Source organism: Vipera ursinii (assembly GCF_947247035.1).
Source record: "Vipera ursinii genome assembly, chromosome: 1".
Lineage (NCBI taxonomy): Eukaryota > Metazoa > Chordata > Lepidosauria > Squamata > Viperidae > Vipera > Vipera ursinii.
The window spans coordinates 254,780,289-254,796,982 of record NC_139512.1 but is presented as its reverse complement, the minus strand read 5'-3'; positions in this window follow the sequence as shown (position 1 = coordinate 254,796,982).

Sequence of the window (16,694 nt, the reverse complement as noted above, 5' to 3'; positions counted from 1 at the left end):
GGACTAAGAAGTTTCATGTAGCATTTGAATAAGTCTTCCTTTCTTTTTTCCTGTTTTTTTTTGTTTTTTTATATATTTTATATTAATAATGTTTGTAGTTATCCTATATGAGCTAGAGAGTGATAGATTTTAGAGCTCATGGTTGTTAGCATATGGATGTTTATGATTTTTTTTCTTGTTTTTTATACCTTGTACTTAGCTCTGGGAAGTCGGGGGGGTGGGGAGGGGGGGAGGGGTAAGGAGGGAGGGATAGGGGAGGGGGAGGGGGGGACTGTCAAAGATAAAATGTATGATAAAACTTTTCAATAAAAAAAAAACTGTGTGATGGCGCAGTGGTTATAATGCAGTACTGCAGACTAAGTCACTGCTCAGTCCGGGAGTTCGATCCTGACAGGCTCAAGGTTGACTCGGTCTTCCATCCTTCCAAGGTCAGTAAAATGAGGACCCAGATTGTTGGAGGCAATATGCTGACTCTGTAAGCCACTTAGAGAGGGCTGTAAAGCACTGTGAAGCTGTATGTAAGTCTAAATGCTACTGCTATATGGTTGTTAGAGACCTCTTTCTGCATGGTACTAATATTTGGGACTATGTTTACAGTAATTTTTCCCTTGTACAAGAGCTCTGGACCACAAGAAAGGCTGAGCGCCAAAGAATTGAGGCCTTTGAACTGTGGTGCTGGAGAAGACTCCTGCGAGTCCCTTGGACCGCAAGGCGATCAAACCAGTCAGTCCTAGAGGAGATCAATCCTGACTGCTCTTTAGAAGGCCAGATCCTGAAGCTAAAACTCAAGTACTTTGGCCACCTAATGAGAAGGAAGGACTCACTGGAGAAGAGCCTAATGCTGGGAAAGATCGAGGGCAAGAGAAGAAGGGGACGACAGAGAATGAGGTGGCTGGATGGAGTCACTGAAGCAGTAGGCGTGAGCTTAAATGGACTCCAGAAGATGGTAGAGGACAGGAAGGCCTGGAGGAATGTTGTCCATAGGGTCGCGATGGGTCGGACACGACTTCGCAGCTAACAACAACAAGAGCTCTGACAAACTTTGAGCTTTTCATAGAAGAAAGATTTGAAACCAGATTACAGTATTTTAGACTACAGCTACAAGTTTAAATAAATTAGGATAATTATTTTATATCAAGCAAAAAGAATATACAATTGTGTTAATGATAGATCAATGTCCCCACCCAGGGACATTCTACACAGGGTTTGGGAAGAGCAACAGAAATGAGGAAAGCAGTGAATTAAAAGTATAAAATGCAAAGCAAATTATAGAATTGCCGGGGGTCATTTAGGTTATCAAGTCCAACATCCTGCTCAGTGGAGGAATCTAAATTAAACAGTTTGAAACCAGCAGCAGTCTAGCCTCTATCTGAACACACCCAGTGGGTCTGCCATCTCTCTAGATGACTAGTATTACTTTTGTTCTTATGAAGCTTATTGTACAATTCCTCTAATTTAATTCCTGCACTCTGGCATCCTAGGCGTCCAACAATACTTCCTGTGATTTCTCTTACAATCACTGCTTATTCAGAGGAGTGAGTAGGATGATTACTCAGTTATCCATAATGGGTAATCAACTAATCTCAGGATACACCCCTTGCTGTCAGTAGTTATTCAGGAAATGGCCATTTGAGAAAACCCCTCAGAACTTAGTTCCAGGAAACGGCTTCTCTGGTTATTCTTCTCTCTTTCCCCTACTCAGTCTCCTTAATAAGCTTCTCTAAACTTTCCCATTTTATTCATTCAATGGCCTTACACCCTGGAGCTTGGAGAAAGGAGCAGAGCCAAGTTCTGAATTACCACAAGAGGAAGAACTCCTACAGCAGTTTGTAAACCATCAAAATAGCCGTTCAATGTGCCACTTTTATTAATACGTGCTAGTGTATTCTATGACAACCTATCATATTCTCATGATATTTCTGCTTACTGTTTGTTTGTTGATAATGCCTTTTAGCCATAATGCCTCACAAATAATTCAGAAAAAGTGTGTGACTGTGTGTGAAATAGAAGGAGAGGGGAGAGAAAGAGAGAAAGGGCACCTACAAATGATGTTACCTGGATTGGCCAACTAAAATGCCTGTCTGATGAGGAAAGCCACACCGAAGGCATAAATGTCATAGTATCATCTCATTTGTGTTAGAACAAATAATCAGTGGAATGACTTGCCTCCTGAAGTTGTGGATGCTCCAACTCTGCAAGTTTTTCAGAAGAGATTGGAAAACCATTTGTCTGAAATGGTACAGGGTTTCCTGCTTGAGCAGGTGGTTGGACTAGAAGACCTCTAAGGTCCCTTCCAACTCTATTATTCTGTGTTTCCACCAGCAGGTTTTCAAAGGCATACTACTAGCCATCCTGTTTTATAATCCATCCATTTATATAGCCACCTTTTAAAGCAAAGAAAGTTGGTGGCCATCATGATATCTTGTAGTGACAAGGAAGCAATAAAAACTGATGCTATTTGAAGAAATACTTCCTTTTATCTGTTCTCTACTCATTAAACAGCCCAAAATTTGGTCATTATAAGAGCGGGGGGAAAAACCTCACTTTCACTAATCCAGGTAAAGGTAAAGGTTCCCCCGCACATGCGTGCTAGTCATTTCCAACTCTAGGGGCCGGTGCTCATCTCCGTTTCAACGCCAAAGAGCCAGCGCTTGTCCAAGGATGTCTCCGTGGTCATGTGGCTGGCATGACTAGATGCCAAAGGCGCACGGAACGCTGTTACCTTCCCACCATAGTGGTCCCTATTTTTCTACTTGCATTTTTACGTGCTTTCGAACTGCTAGGTTGGCAGAAGCTGGGATGAGTAACAGGCGCTCACTCTGTTACGCGGCACTCAGGATTCGACCCACCAAACTGCCGACCTTCTGATCAACAAGCTCAGCATCCTAATCAACTGAGCCACCGCATCCCTAATCCAGGTAGAATCTCTCTATTACAAACCCAATAGATTGTGACTTCTCAGATGCAAACAAAACCCATACGGCTACATTATTCTTTCAATGTTTTGTATAAAACCAGGTTAGATTTACCCTGTAAATCATGGTTCAATTAAACATGAGTTAGTATATTATGCAAACGCAGCAAACATACACATGCCTTTGGTTAGTAAAAGAGGAGAGCTCTGTATGCCTTCCTGTATTTCACTGTACTGTTTTTATTCTGCTCTTCAGACAAGAAAGTCTGTCATAATGGTTTACATGCACTCAGTGAAAAGTTAACAACTGATACAGCCTAGGAAGAAAATAGGATGGGGAAGGAAACAGAGAAAAAATACAGAAACTTCAGCTCCAATACTAAATATTTTTCCTAAATAATAACCATTTGATACAGTTCTGAATGATATCCTCAAGCTACTGGTCTTTCAGCATGGACTCCTTTCTGCTTCCTGATGAAATGGGAGTAGCATGATGGGTTTGGACTTCTGCAGAAAATTACAGTTGTAGAACAGAACAGCCCGGGTTTTCCTTCGCATCTTCCTCTTCTACTGGCTCAGCTCAAAATCATTTCAAAGACAAAACTGAAAAAGGATTTTTTTTCCTTTCAGTAGATAAAACTTCCATGATTCCCAGGGATTCTTCCCATAGGGAGCCCCAAACCCAAAGCTTAGAGTTTACCAGGACATAATATTCTTTCCTTTTGTTATTATTAATAATGTTGGACTGTAACTATCCTTTAAACTCACTAAGCTGTCTATATTTTTCTCTCTCAAAGGAAGCAATCCATTTATGCATTTTAGTGCAATCCATTTATGCATTTTAGTAGTCTAAGCTCAGGAAATAAAGGATTTACAAGTAGCTGAAACAAGCATTTCAGGTTGGCTTTCTGATGTTTTAGTGTGGGAAACAAAAAAAAGAGAATTTTGTGCGTGTGCATCTGGATGAATTCTTGCAGCATTTGTTGGCTGGCAGTAAGCCCAGAGGAAAAATATTCACATTTCATTACATGAGGTTGTGATTATCAAATGCTATTGTCATCTACACAAGCTTTCTTTGAATCGTTGTTCAGTTTGCACAAATAACTCGTATTCAAAAGCTGAAAAGTGGGCCAGTTCTTTGCATTCAATGAGCCTATTTTCTGCTTTCTAGAGAGGTGCAGAGCCAAGTTTTTGGACAAACAAAACAAAACAGGCAGCAAGTGATCAGTTGACAAAACTGGCTATCGGGCTTTTTTTTTCTAAAGTAACCTAATTCTCACCCTGGCCTCACCCTCTAATTCTATCTTAATTTATTTATTCCAGAATTTTTGCAAGCACGCTTGTTCGAGGTTGGTGCTGTCACAACTTGATTATTTTTAACTTTCTAATTATCTAGGCATCTAAGGGTACTTCTTGTGTCCTGGGAATATTGGTGCTTGCCCACAGCAATCGAGCGTAACTTCCAAAGAAACTCTAGCAGATACATTTGGCTGTCAGCAAAGAATGGACGGAATCCAACTGACAAAGGTTTATTCTCTTGAGATCTTCACTATGTATGTGATACAACTGTAATTTTCTTTTTAAAAAAAACCAACAACCCTAGAATGAAAGTATTGGAAAGGAGTTCAGATACATGGGGAATGGATGGAGGGAAGATGAACTTTGAATAAAAAGCAAATACTGTCTCCTCCCGTGGAGTATTCTGTTTTTTTAGTCAGGTTAATGAGATGGGAAAAGAACTAGATTTAATGCTTACATCGAAAACTATGCTTTCTATTCTGATATCCATGAGTGTTAGAGTAGGTATTTTTCAGTTGCGGGGTATTTTCCTTACAGGATTTATTTATTTTTATTTGTTTTGTTAAATTTATTGATTCTGGGTGGTTTACAATATAAAATAAAATATTACAAAAATTAAAATATTACAAAACCTACACATAATAAAAAGATATATACTCAATACTTCAAGATAAAAGATTCTTAGGCGAGAAATAAAAATAAACATTTTGAATACTGGATTTATCTCTGATAAAGAGATAAATAAGACAGATTTTTCTGTCTTTTCCATCTTAGATGATTAGAGCACAGAATCCTGAGGTAGGTGGACAAACAGTCTGACTTAAGATGATTTTCTATAATGCATATACATAAAAAGATAAATATTGCTGTAAGAATATATTGTATACATGCAGTCCTTGACGTACGACCACAATTGAGCCCAAAATGTCTGTTGTTAAGTGAGACATTTGTTAAGTGAGTTTTTCCCCATTTTACAACCTTTCTTGCCTCAGTTGTTAAGTGAATAACTGCAGTTGATTCATTAGTAACCCGGTTGTTAAGTGAATCTGGCTTCCCCACTGACTTGTCAGAAGGTCACAAAAGGGGATCACATGACCTTGGGACACAGCAACGGTCATAAACATGAACCAGTTGCCAAGCATCTAAATGTTGATCACGTGACCATAGGCGTGCTGCAAAGGTTGTAACTGTGAAAAATGGTCATAAGTCACTTTTTTCAGTGCCATTGTAACTTTGAACAGTCACTAAATGAACTGTTGTAAGTCAAGGACTATCTGTTATTGTTTTGCCCCATCTTGGCATCCTTCATATATGTTGGAACTGCAGTTCCCAGATATACATTGCTGGCTATGAATTCCAGAATCTACAATCCTAACATATTGAGAGACCTGCCTGAATATACCTGATATATTAATAGTTTCACCATTTATACCACCTTAAAAAAAAGATTAAAATAGATATAAGTAGCCCTCAACCTGGAACCCTTTATTTAGTCACCGTTCAGAGTTACAGTGGCACTTTAAAAAGTGAGTTACAACCAGTCCTTCCATTTATAGCAATTACAAGGTCATTTGATCAAAACGTAGGTGCTTGGCAACCATAAATTCTGACCCAAATTGTGGTAATCAAGAACTACTTGCATTAAGTTTATTTTACACCTGTGGGTTACAAAGTTATACTAGCAGGCTCCCATCCCTTTCCAACTATATTCTCCAGATGCAATAGTTCTGAACAAGTTTCCTTTGATCCAGAAAAAATGGAGAATTTTTAGAAAGAGGAGGACGAAGTTATAAAATAATCAGTGTAAAGATTCTTCAGTGCAATAACTTCTACCACTTACTCTTTCGGTTGAAAATCCGTAAGTGTCCAGTTATGGAAATTGGATGATTCTTCAGTTTTTCAACCTATTGGCAGAATTCTCTATGTGACAGAGACTGTACAAAAGTTAGAACGTTATTTCTTAAGGTTTGCATTTAAGGTTTTTGCAAATAGGCATGGTAAGTGGTATAAAGAACATGTTTAAATGCCATTTATCCTGTTGCATTCTTTGGGAAACTCGTCCCTCCCCCTGATCCTTTTTCTTTCTTTCTGCAAGGAATAAGCAAATAAATTCCAAAGAAGGATAGAGGAGATGGACACTAGAGGGCACCCTTTTTGTTTCTGGGTAGATCTCAGAAGAGTTTCTCTGAGAGAAGTGATTTTTTTGGTGGGTGGGGGTGTGTGTGAAAGTTATTTTTAATTTCAAGGCTTATTAAATGGCAACAGCTGTGTATATACACCCCTCTATTTTCTATGGGCTAGATCAGGATACAATGAAGGTTTACGTAATCAACATCCTGTAACAGAGTTGTGGGCACATAAACAACTTAAGGTAACCAAAGAAGCTGACATTTTTTTCCCTCTTGTTTCTTCTTTCTTTCCTTAGCCATGAAAATGCCAGTGCTCCTCATTTTACATTACTGCCATACTGAAACTTCTCTTGTCCTTTTTTCTCTTGTCCTTATTCAGCTCAATGAAATAAATTTGCACTTCCACCCCCTCCCCGAAGAAAAAGAGATTTGGAGTGAAATTCCCATGGGCAGGGAGTGGTGATCTTGCACTGTTTAAACAGCGAGGAGGCCAAGGGAGGTATGCATGTCCATATTTTCACTGTTCAATCTCCTGTCCATTGCTCTGCTGGCTCCTGGGCTTTCCACACTTCAGTTATCCCCAAGGAAGTTATTGTTAAGGAGCATCTCTTAATGATTTTTTTCAGATGGAAACTGTGGACAGCCAAGCTAGTCTTTTTTTTTCCCTTTGATGTCTTCAAATCATTGTTGACTGCACCAGTTCTTATGGTTTTCTTGCCAAGACTTCATAAGCGGTTTTCCCTTGCCTCCTTCCTGGAGTTTCAGTGACTGACCAAAGGTCACCCAGCTGAATTTGTGCCTAAGGCAGGACTAGAACTCATGGTCTTCCAATTTTTAGCCGGATGCCAGAACCTTAACCTTTACACCAAACTGGGTCCCTCAAGGTAGCTTTAGATCAATGGAAAGATACATAGCAGAAAACAAGAATTCCACTGTTTGCAATTTAAAAATAAGCAAAAAAGAAAAATCACCAGAAGAGAATGTTCAAACTCCCTGAGAAATAAAGCCCCAAAGAACCTTTTGGGGATGGGAAACTTTTGAGAAACTGCAAGGTATATTTTGGCACAGCTTTATTAAAAATAAAAGAATTAATGCATCGTCAGTGATGTGTAATCTCTTATCCCATGCAGGCTCAGTGAGAATCACCTCAGTTCCTGCTGCCTATGATGTTTGGTATTTCCAATAGCAGAAAATTCCTAGCAGTGCAAAAATATCTTCCATACTCATTCATAGTGATCTTTGTATCTCAGACTATTAGCTGAAGAAGAGCAAATAAACTTGAAATTCATTGGGCTTATTCTTCAAACACCTCAGAACTCTTGCTGATGTAAATGAGAACCTGTTCTTTACCTTTGTTAGCTCTGTAGAAATAGGAGAAAAAATTATTCCTAACAAACATTCCCAATGTCATTTTTACAACAATTACAAATAGGACTCTCATTATGCCTGGACACTGTATTCAGGGAAGATGATAGCCACTGCAGGGTGCTGTTCTGTACCAGCCTGCTACCGGCCCTGCAGAAAAGGCAGGGACAACCCCTTTTACAAGAAGGCAAGAGGCTGGAACTAAGCCTACCAAATTTATGGATACAAAAGCAAACAAGACACGAACCATGAAACAGGAGCTATTCAAGCGGTTGCCTTCAGCAAACCAGCCCTCCCACGCATTCCCTTTTTATACAGTTCAGGGCGTGGCTTCTCTCTGCCTCCTTCCGAGGTGCCCCATTGCCTTCCTCTGTTTACTCCTTATTGACTGCCTCCTGCGTCGGGCGTCCTTGAACAGGGCCAGCTGTGGGTCATCTTCATCCACGCTGTCAGGCTCACACAGCTGGGTCTGCGTCGTGACCAGGTGGGAGGGGCCTGGCTGAGGGCTCTCATCAGCAAGCTCTCCAACCCCCTCAGCAAGCTCTTCAACACCCCCCTCCTCCTCTGAATCGTCCGACCCAACTGCCGAACCCACAGGCTGACCCTGAATCACAACAGGTGCAAAGAACTATAATCCAGGTTTTAACTAACAAACTGAGCTTATATCTGGGCCATTCTCAATCTTGCGTTAAATATGCTTTGATTCAACTCCAGCCAATCCAGAACAATGGTATGGCTTATATTTTCTAGGCCATGGACAGGTGTTGTGATTAGTGGAAGCATTCACTCAGGAAGTATGTTGGCTGGTGGCAGATTGTCATAATTCCCAACGGGAACAAAAGGGATAGTGTGTACTCTAGGGAAGGGAGATAAGTATAACCTTGAAGTAAGGTCAGAAGAACAATTTTTTTCTGGTTCAATTCATTGCTGTTATGTTCTGTGCAAGACTCTGCCCCTGTGCATTTAATTATTTTGCATGGACCCTTGAAGGTTATTTTTCCCCTTCTTACTTCTGTGTTCAGACTCCTATTCAGGGTTCCCTCTGGGTGGTCGTGTGTTTTCTTTTAGGGAGGACAATGTTTTATCTGAAAGGATTGTCCTCTTTTCTGCTTGAAGAGATGTCCGTGTCTAACGTGGCCTCAACAAGGCTTAGGAAGAGAGAAGAAGCTCATCTCCACCCACAGGGAGGAGAACTTGACCAGAACTTTGAATAAGCAAACTTATCTGGTCTTTCCCAGTAAAGGAAAATGTATACTTGCATTTCCATTTTAATTATTTCCTGTATGACAGGGAAGAAAGGTGCCCCTCAGAAATCACTTAACACAGGACCATCCTAATATTACATTCCCACATTTGTTCCATAGTACAGAATTGAGTGTGGTTACTAATTTATACAAGATGTTACCCTTCGATGCACTATTCACACCTGGCAACCTAAAGCCTAAATATTCTGGGATCACTCTGTAGCTTTTCCTTTTGCACCGAAGTTTGGGTGCCTTTCGGGTTATCTGGTGGACCTTGGTGGTGCATGGACATTTAGATCCCTGTAGGTTTCTACTGCTGACATTCGCAGTCCGATGTTCCCATTCAAGTTTAATGTGCATAATTGAAGCCATTCTGGCTCCAGGTGTAGAATAAGCTCCTGTATCAGTATGTCTGGCCATACTGGCATACATTGTAGATGACAGTTTACAGATGATGCTAGGTTATGGTTTTGCTGCATCAACTCCACTAATACTGAATACCAAATCTTCTTAGCCAAACCAGTGCATTAAGAATTACACAGGTGCAGATTATTCTTGCCTTGTATGTCATCCTACTCAAAGTCAGTAGAGGTAGGAAGGTAAATAGCCTCTGCTCATAGAAGTAGGAAGGGATCTATTCTGCCTGCTCTACTAGTGGGAGAAGAACCATCTCACATTCCTCTTGCACCTTCCCTAAACAAAAGACTGCAGTGGGTGAGGGGGCATCTCTCTGGCATTCTTTAGAAAACCTGGGAACATACTGACAGACAGTGCTCCCTTACACTGAGACTGGCATCTATTAAATTGGCATTTTTAATAATCTTGTTCTTTGCTGCCTCTCTGAATGGCACTCTCATTCTTAATCAGGCTGGGTCTATCCATCAGATTATGGACTTGGTCACCTGTCCAGGATCTCTAGGTTTATCCATATCGTGATGGTGATCTGCTCTTGAAATGGCAACAGGCACTATTGAAGTGGCCTGGAATGAAAACAGGCCTATGATAGTGAATCCCATGCCACACTCATTAAAAGTAAAGATTTTAACAGTTTTCTCTTGGGTGTCAGATTCTTCTAACTGATTTTTGAATACTGTACTGTTATTACTGTTATAGGAAATGCTTCTTCTCTTCTGTCTACAATGACCCCCAAATACCATATCTGCTTTGGGGTTGTCATTGATACTTTCCCGAATGCGTTGTAAACCCAAAGGGTTCAGTTCAGGGGTGTCAAACTGCTGGTCTGCAGGCCAGTTGCATCATGCAGAGGCCACGCCCACCCCAGCTCCAGCAATGAGAAAGTCATGATACGTCGCGACACGTTGCGACACATCACATGATGCGGCGAGTTTTACACCCATGGTCTACTTGATGCTCTTGACTGTATTCTCCCTTGAAAGTACTCTGTCTTATAAGTCATATAAATAGAAGTCAGTATAGTCCCCCTCAGCTGAACAGGTCGAGAGAAAACTGAACTTCCAGTCTGTAGAATGGAGCTTAGTCATCAAGTGAAAAAATAATGCCAGATTAAGACAAGAAGGATCTAACAGAAATCCCAGGTTAATCATGAGCCTAATCAGTGTGCAGTATCAAAGTTATAATGAATGATGGTCAAGAAAAAACAATTAGTATCTGGACAGTTACAGATTTCCAGACAAAAGTTTTAAAGGTTTAATAACTTAATTGGGCATTTGCTGATTTATGGATGCTATTTAACAAAAGTATAGTCTGCTAAAGGTAAGGGAAAAACTTACAAGTACTTTTATAACTGATTCTATTATGGACTTTGTTATGTTTCAGGAGAATAATAATATTTCACACTTTATTGTCCCACCTGAATTTTAGATTGGTCAATTCAGAAGTTTCCCTTATGGGTTTATCAGCCAGATGGTGAGTTGTAATTAGATATGCAATACAAAAATCTGTTCTCTTTTGGGAAAATTCCTACTAATTTAATTACAAGAGAATGTGCATGCTTCTCCTTAATTCAATCATTGGCAGGGTTAAATGAACAAAGGTAATCAAGGCTTTACATTTCTGACAGTTCCATGAATTTCTCCCAGTTGCACCACTTTATTCAGGAGAAACATGGATATAAAATGGAAATTCTGAGATAAATTTTTGAGTAATGTCTTCAGAAAAATACAGGTCACTAACAGGGAGTCAATAAAACTGAGTTCCTCTGCCACACAGTAATCAGAACTGGTCATTGCTCCATGCACAATATTATTCCCATTATTGTGGAGCAGGGGTCTTCAAACTTGGTTGTTTTATGACTTGTGGACTTCAACTCCCAGAATTCCTCAGCCAGGTATGCTGGCTGAGGAATTCTGGGAGTTGAAGTCCACAAGTCATAAAAGGGCCAAGTTTGAAGACCCCTGTTGTAGAGAAACCTCTTTGCCCATATTCATGCTTATTAAAAATGGGATTGATAGATGTAGAGAGATAGAGATAGAGAGATATAACCTTGTTTATGTATTTATATTTCATCTTTCCTCCAGGAGTGCATCTTATTTTGTCTCTTCATTTTCCCTCATACTTCTGTGCAATAGCTTTGACTTGGAATTCATGACTGCCCCTAAATTACATAGTAAGCTATATCATTGAGTGCAGACGTGAATAGAGGTCTCCTCCGTCTTAATCTAATAGATGATATCTAACCACTGTAATACAGTGGCTGGGCTACTAACTGAGGAAAGGATTGTATTTCCTCAATAGAGATTTCAGCTTGATCCTCTAAACAAGAGCATGATAGATAGATACAAAATGAATAAAAAGAGAAATGTTTAGCCTGCATGTACATTCTGTACATGTGTATTCTTGCCCTAAATCCCTAAGGACGGGCTGGCGAATTGGGGACTACCTTGCCCTGTCTCTTTACTGGGAAAGGTGGGGAGGGGTGTCGGTAGTTCCGTAGATTCTTCTAGCTTGAACTTAAGTTCCCCAGAGTCTGGGTGAGAAGGTGACCGTTCTGATCATGTGTTTCCAAATGGGAAAGTTATTACCCCCCTTTTGTTGTCAGCCTTTACTCAGAATCAGCATATCAGGTGCTGCCTTGTTTTTGAGTTTATCAATTGAAGTTCCCTTTTCAAGGCCGTTATCTGTATTTTGGGGAGCAGCTGGCTGAAATTCAAAGACTACCCTTCCAGGAGCACTTTCTTGCCAAGATATAATGGGGGGTGCCGGTTGTGGCAAAGCAACAGGGGACTTTGTCAAGTTCTCTTCTGAAACCTTTGGATCTGAGCCCATATTTATAAGTACTGTAATGGGCCAGTCTTGGCAAGTGTCATCCTTACATAACTGAACATCTGTTATAATTCACCTAGGGGATGCTTTGTTTTTACCCTTAATAGTATACCTCCCTGCTCTGGCACCAAAGCCTCTGAGTCCCTGGCCACACCATCTGCCTGCTGCATCCGAGGGTTTCTTGGGGGTTCCCAGCAATAAGTACGATTACAATTTGCCCCATACCAATCCTTAGCATCATGACATACCTTTCCCATGGTGAAGTCACATATTTTAACCATACCCGGAACCTGATCACATTTCCCATAATCTCTCCCATAAGGACAGATCATGGTCCACAGGAAAAAATAAGGACAGAAAGGAAATCATTGAGTAGGCAGAGGAAAACAACATAAAGTAACAGAAAAGATGAAGTGAACAATCCAAACAATATACAAAATGGTACCCGAGGCAGAGAGGAACGACATCTGCGACTTAAGTAGGCAGGGAGCTGGTGAGAGAAAGCTGCTCAAGAAGAAGCCAGGTGGGCACACGTATCCCAGCGACATGTAAAGTGTCTCGGCATACAGTTCAATGTTGCTGTTTAAAGAGAAGCTTCAGCCCAAGGTCATCCTCAGCACCTGGGGCTACAGTCCAAGTTTCTTGAGAGTCCTCAGCGTCGGGCAGTGGGAAAGAAGAATGAAGACGAGTGTGATGAATCCAGGCTTATCAGAGTGACTGTTCGTCTCTATAATACGCCAATCCAACCTGTCAAAAAGCCAGACGGCTCTTACCATTTTGGCCAAGATTTAAGGGCCATTAATCAGATCACTGCGACATTGCATCAAATGGTGCCTAACCCCTATATTTTGATTTCTCAACTGGGTACCCTTGCTTGGTATACAGTCATTGATTTAAAGGATGCTTTCTTTTGTGTCCCTTTGGCCCTTGCTAGCCAGCCACTTTTTGCCTTCCAGTGGCCTCATGGGACTGTTCTACCCCAGCCCTCCAAAAAGAACCCTACTATCTTTGGCAATGTCCTGGTCACTGATGTAGCCACACGGCAGCCTGTGCAGGACACCATTGCTGTAGTGCTACAATATGTCAAGGACTTGCTGGTAGCTGCCCCCACTGAAGGCAGCTGTCTCTTGAATTTTGTCTCATTGTTAAATTCCCTTTGTCAATGGGGATGTAAAGTTTCCCGTACTAAATCCCAGTCTGTTCAACAAGAGGTTTGGTATTTCAGTTATATTCTATCACAAGGCACTAGAAAATTATCCCTGGAGAGAATCCAGGCTGTGTGCCTCCTTAAACCACCAGCTGCCAGCTTTGGTGTTTCTTGGGAATGGCAGGTTTCTGCCGTATCCAGATTCTAAACTTTGCCTTAATGGCTAAGCCCTTGTATCAGGCCGCTACAGTTCTGACAAAGGATTGCCAGGTGGCATTTGATAACATTAAAACCGCTTTAGTAAATGCTCCAGCCCTTAGCATTCCTGATGTCACTAAACCATTCACCTTGTTCTTTTCCCTTTGATGATAAGAATTAATTCTGTGCAATGAGTATAATAAACTTGGTTCATACACACAATTCTGCACAGATCCACCTTCCTTTGCTGTGGCTGACTGTGGGGTGACTTGAGACTGAGAGTTTTCCTTCACTGTCCCACTTGTTAGAAACAAATTCCCCATCTTGACCGATGAAGGCTTCAAAAACTCTCTTTTTAAACAGGCTAATGTGTTTGTTTCTGATCAAATTTAAATGTGTTTTTCACCACCATGAAGGGAAATTGGCACTAGACTAAGCTTAATAAATTCTAGTACAATCACATCTCACAAACAGGATTGGATGGCAACTGGGCTGAATGAAAACATGTGAGAACTGTCTTCAAATTGTTTTAAATCCAATAAATAGCATGATACCTCTCTTATGATTTAATTGCATAGCAAAGCCATCACTCCCTATACAACCGCTTTAAATCTCTCCAAAAATGCATTGGTAATAGCTGAACCTGCAGGATGGGGAGCAGGCTAGCTCTGGATCAGGTGTTTTTACGCAGAGTTGCTTACTTAAATTTGTGTAGTAAACCGTACGTTATCTGGTGCCCTATTCCACTTCCCTCCCCCATACTACAGAGAATAGCCATAATAATTCTGTTTGCTTTGACTATAAATAAATTAACATGCAGTTAAACCAACTTTAGTTTCTGCTCTGTTGGAGGATGGATGCCACTCAAAGGTCATGCTTGACCATGGAGCGGAAAAACAATTCTTTCTTCAGAAGCCCTGGAATCTGATACCTTCCATCACTTGGCAGCCAGCCAGCCACTACCACAGCCATTGCTTCATCATTGCTCCTTAGTCACCATACGGATAGGCAAAGTAGCTTTCATCCCAGGGAAGAAACCTGGCACGGAGCATCTGTCATTCCTTGAATAATGTAAAAAGAGGCTGTCAAAAGCATCTCAGAAGCATCATTACTGTTGCAAAGGAGGTGGGCTGCCAAATGCATATAACAGTGAATATAGAGAGACACTGCAGGATTTAAAACATATCAGCTCAACTCTTGATCTGGGTAGCAGTATGGCAGTAGAATTACTTGGTTATGAAAGCTGGCTGGGTGACTTTGGGCCAGTCACACTCTCTCTCAGCCCAACTCACTTCACAGGCTTGATGTGGTGGTGAAAATAGGAGGAGGAAGGACTATTAAGTATGTTCGCTGCCTTGAATTATTTATAAAAAAAATTAAAAAGGTGGAATAAAAAAAAGTAGTCTCTCAGTGACTTCTTCTTGGATTGTATTTTTCCATTGCCCATTGTAACATGCAGCTCTAGGAGACCTATAGGTATGGAGGGACGGGACAAGTGGCACACTGGGTATCATGATGCAACTATCACACCTTATGTTCTTGCTGCAGATATTGGGTTTGGAAGCAGTCATGCTTAGCTGCCTGAGGCAGCATGAATATATCTCACAATATTTGCCCCACAAAGACATACAACTCTCTCTGAAACAACACAGCACTCTGCTTGAACATTAGAGAGGGAACCCATGCTGTAAGCACAACCCCATAAATAGGAGAAACTGGATACCCCATTGTTAAAATGACACTGTTACCCTTTCATAAGGACACTGTTCACTGGAGAAAGAATAACTGACCTAAATTGCTCAAGAGGTAAATTGAGAAGCGGTAGCTGAGAAGTTTTTCCTTTTCTAATCTGATATATATGATGGATGTTCTACCTTTTCTTCAGGAGTTCAAAACAGCATATACAACCCATCCCCCTTCCCATTTCTTTCCACAGGAGAAGAAATGTGAGGTAAATTGTGTAGAACCCTTTATAAGGCTGGCTTAAAATTCATGTCTCCCCACTCCTTGTCCACTTCACCTCATCAGCTCTTACTCCAGACTGAATTAGACTTAATACAAATGTAGAATATTCCAGTGATATTCCAGTATATGGTAATTGTTGACATTCACATGTGAATGTTCATGGTTACCTAAATGTGCCTTGTATATATACCTGTACAATATATAAGCCAAGAATAGAAATCTACCTAGTTATCTTTAGATACCACTTTTAAACCAACTTGGTATTGTTAATATTTGCATGAAAATCATTGTGTACATCAATGAAGGGAACAAAAATGCTTTATGTTCTTTCTTCAGAGCAAGTAATCAAGTCCAAGTCTATTATCTAAAGCTATTTTCTGCCCTCTCAGATACATTTCAGCTCTAGCCAGATTCCCGCAAAAGCAGCAGTATTTCCTGTCCATGGAAAAGCAATTAAAAAGAGTATTCCTATTTAAGGATTTCACTGGTGGGCAGGCAGGCAGCCAACACTCATTTAATCACCACATTTTTACCAAAAAAGGAGGGGGAGCTATCAGAATGAACAAATTCCTGAGAGGAAATCCATGGGTCCAATCTGAAACAGGTTCAAGTGTGTACAATTGCCATCATGTTCTCCTTGTCCTTCATCTTCACACTGCCAGTTCCCAGCTGGTGTTGAATCTGAAAAACATTTCCTGCTCAAGCTCTTCTCACATAGCTTAATGCAAGACACAAAAGCATTCCATACTTCCTTCAAAAATCAGCAACACCTTCTTTGAAGCAGTTCCTCATGATGCTACAGCAGCCTTCACCAACCTGGCATCCTCCAAGCGTGGAACTATAGTTCCCATAACTCCCAAGCAAATTTTAAAAATTAGCACTCAAAGGAAGATTCAAAAAAAGCATGAAAGTGGATTCCTGGTATATTGGGATTGAGTTATGCAAGGCTTCTTCAACCTCATCCCACTCCATTGCTATCTTGGTCCCTGGGACTTTCCTTTTGGTTCTTCTAGCTGGCATTTCTTGAAAGAAGGAAAAGATTAAAAAATACAGACTATATAAACCATAGCAAGGAAGGGTCATTTTTCACCTGTGGTTTGATAAACTGAGTCTCTTATGATTCTCCTCCTTTTGCTGATAGTAGATAAGAACTTCTTCCATGGTTCCGTATCCGAATAAAATCTCCCTCA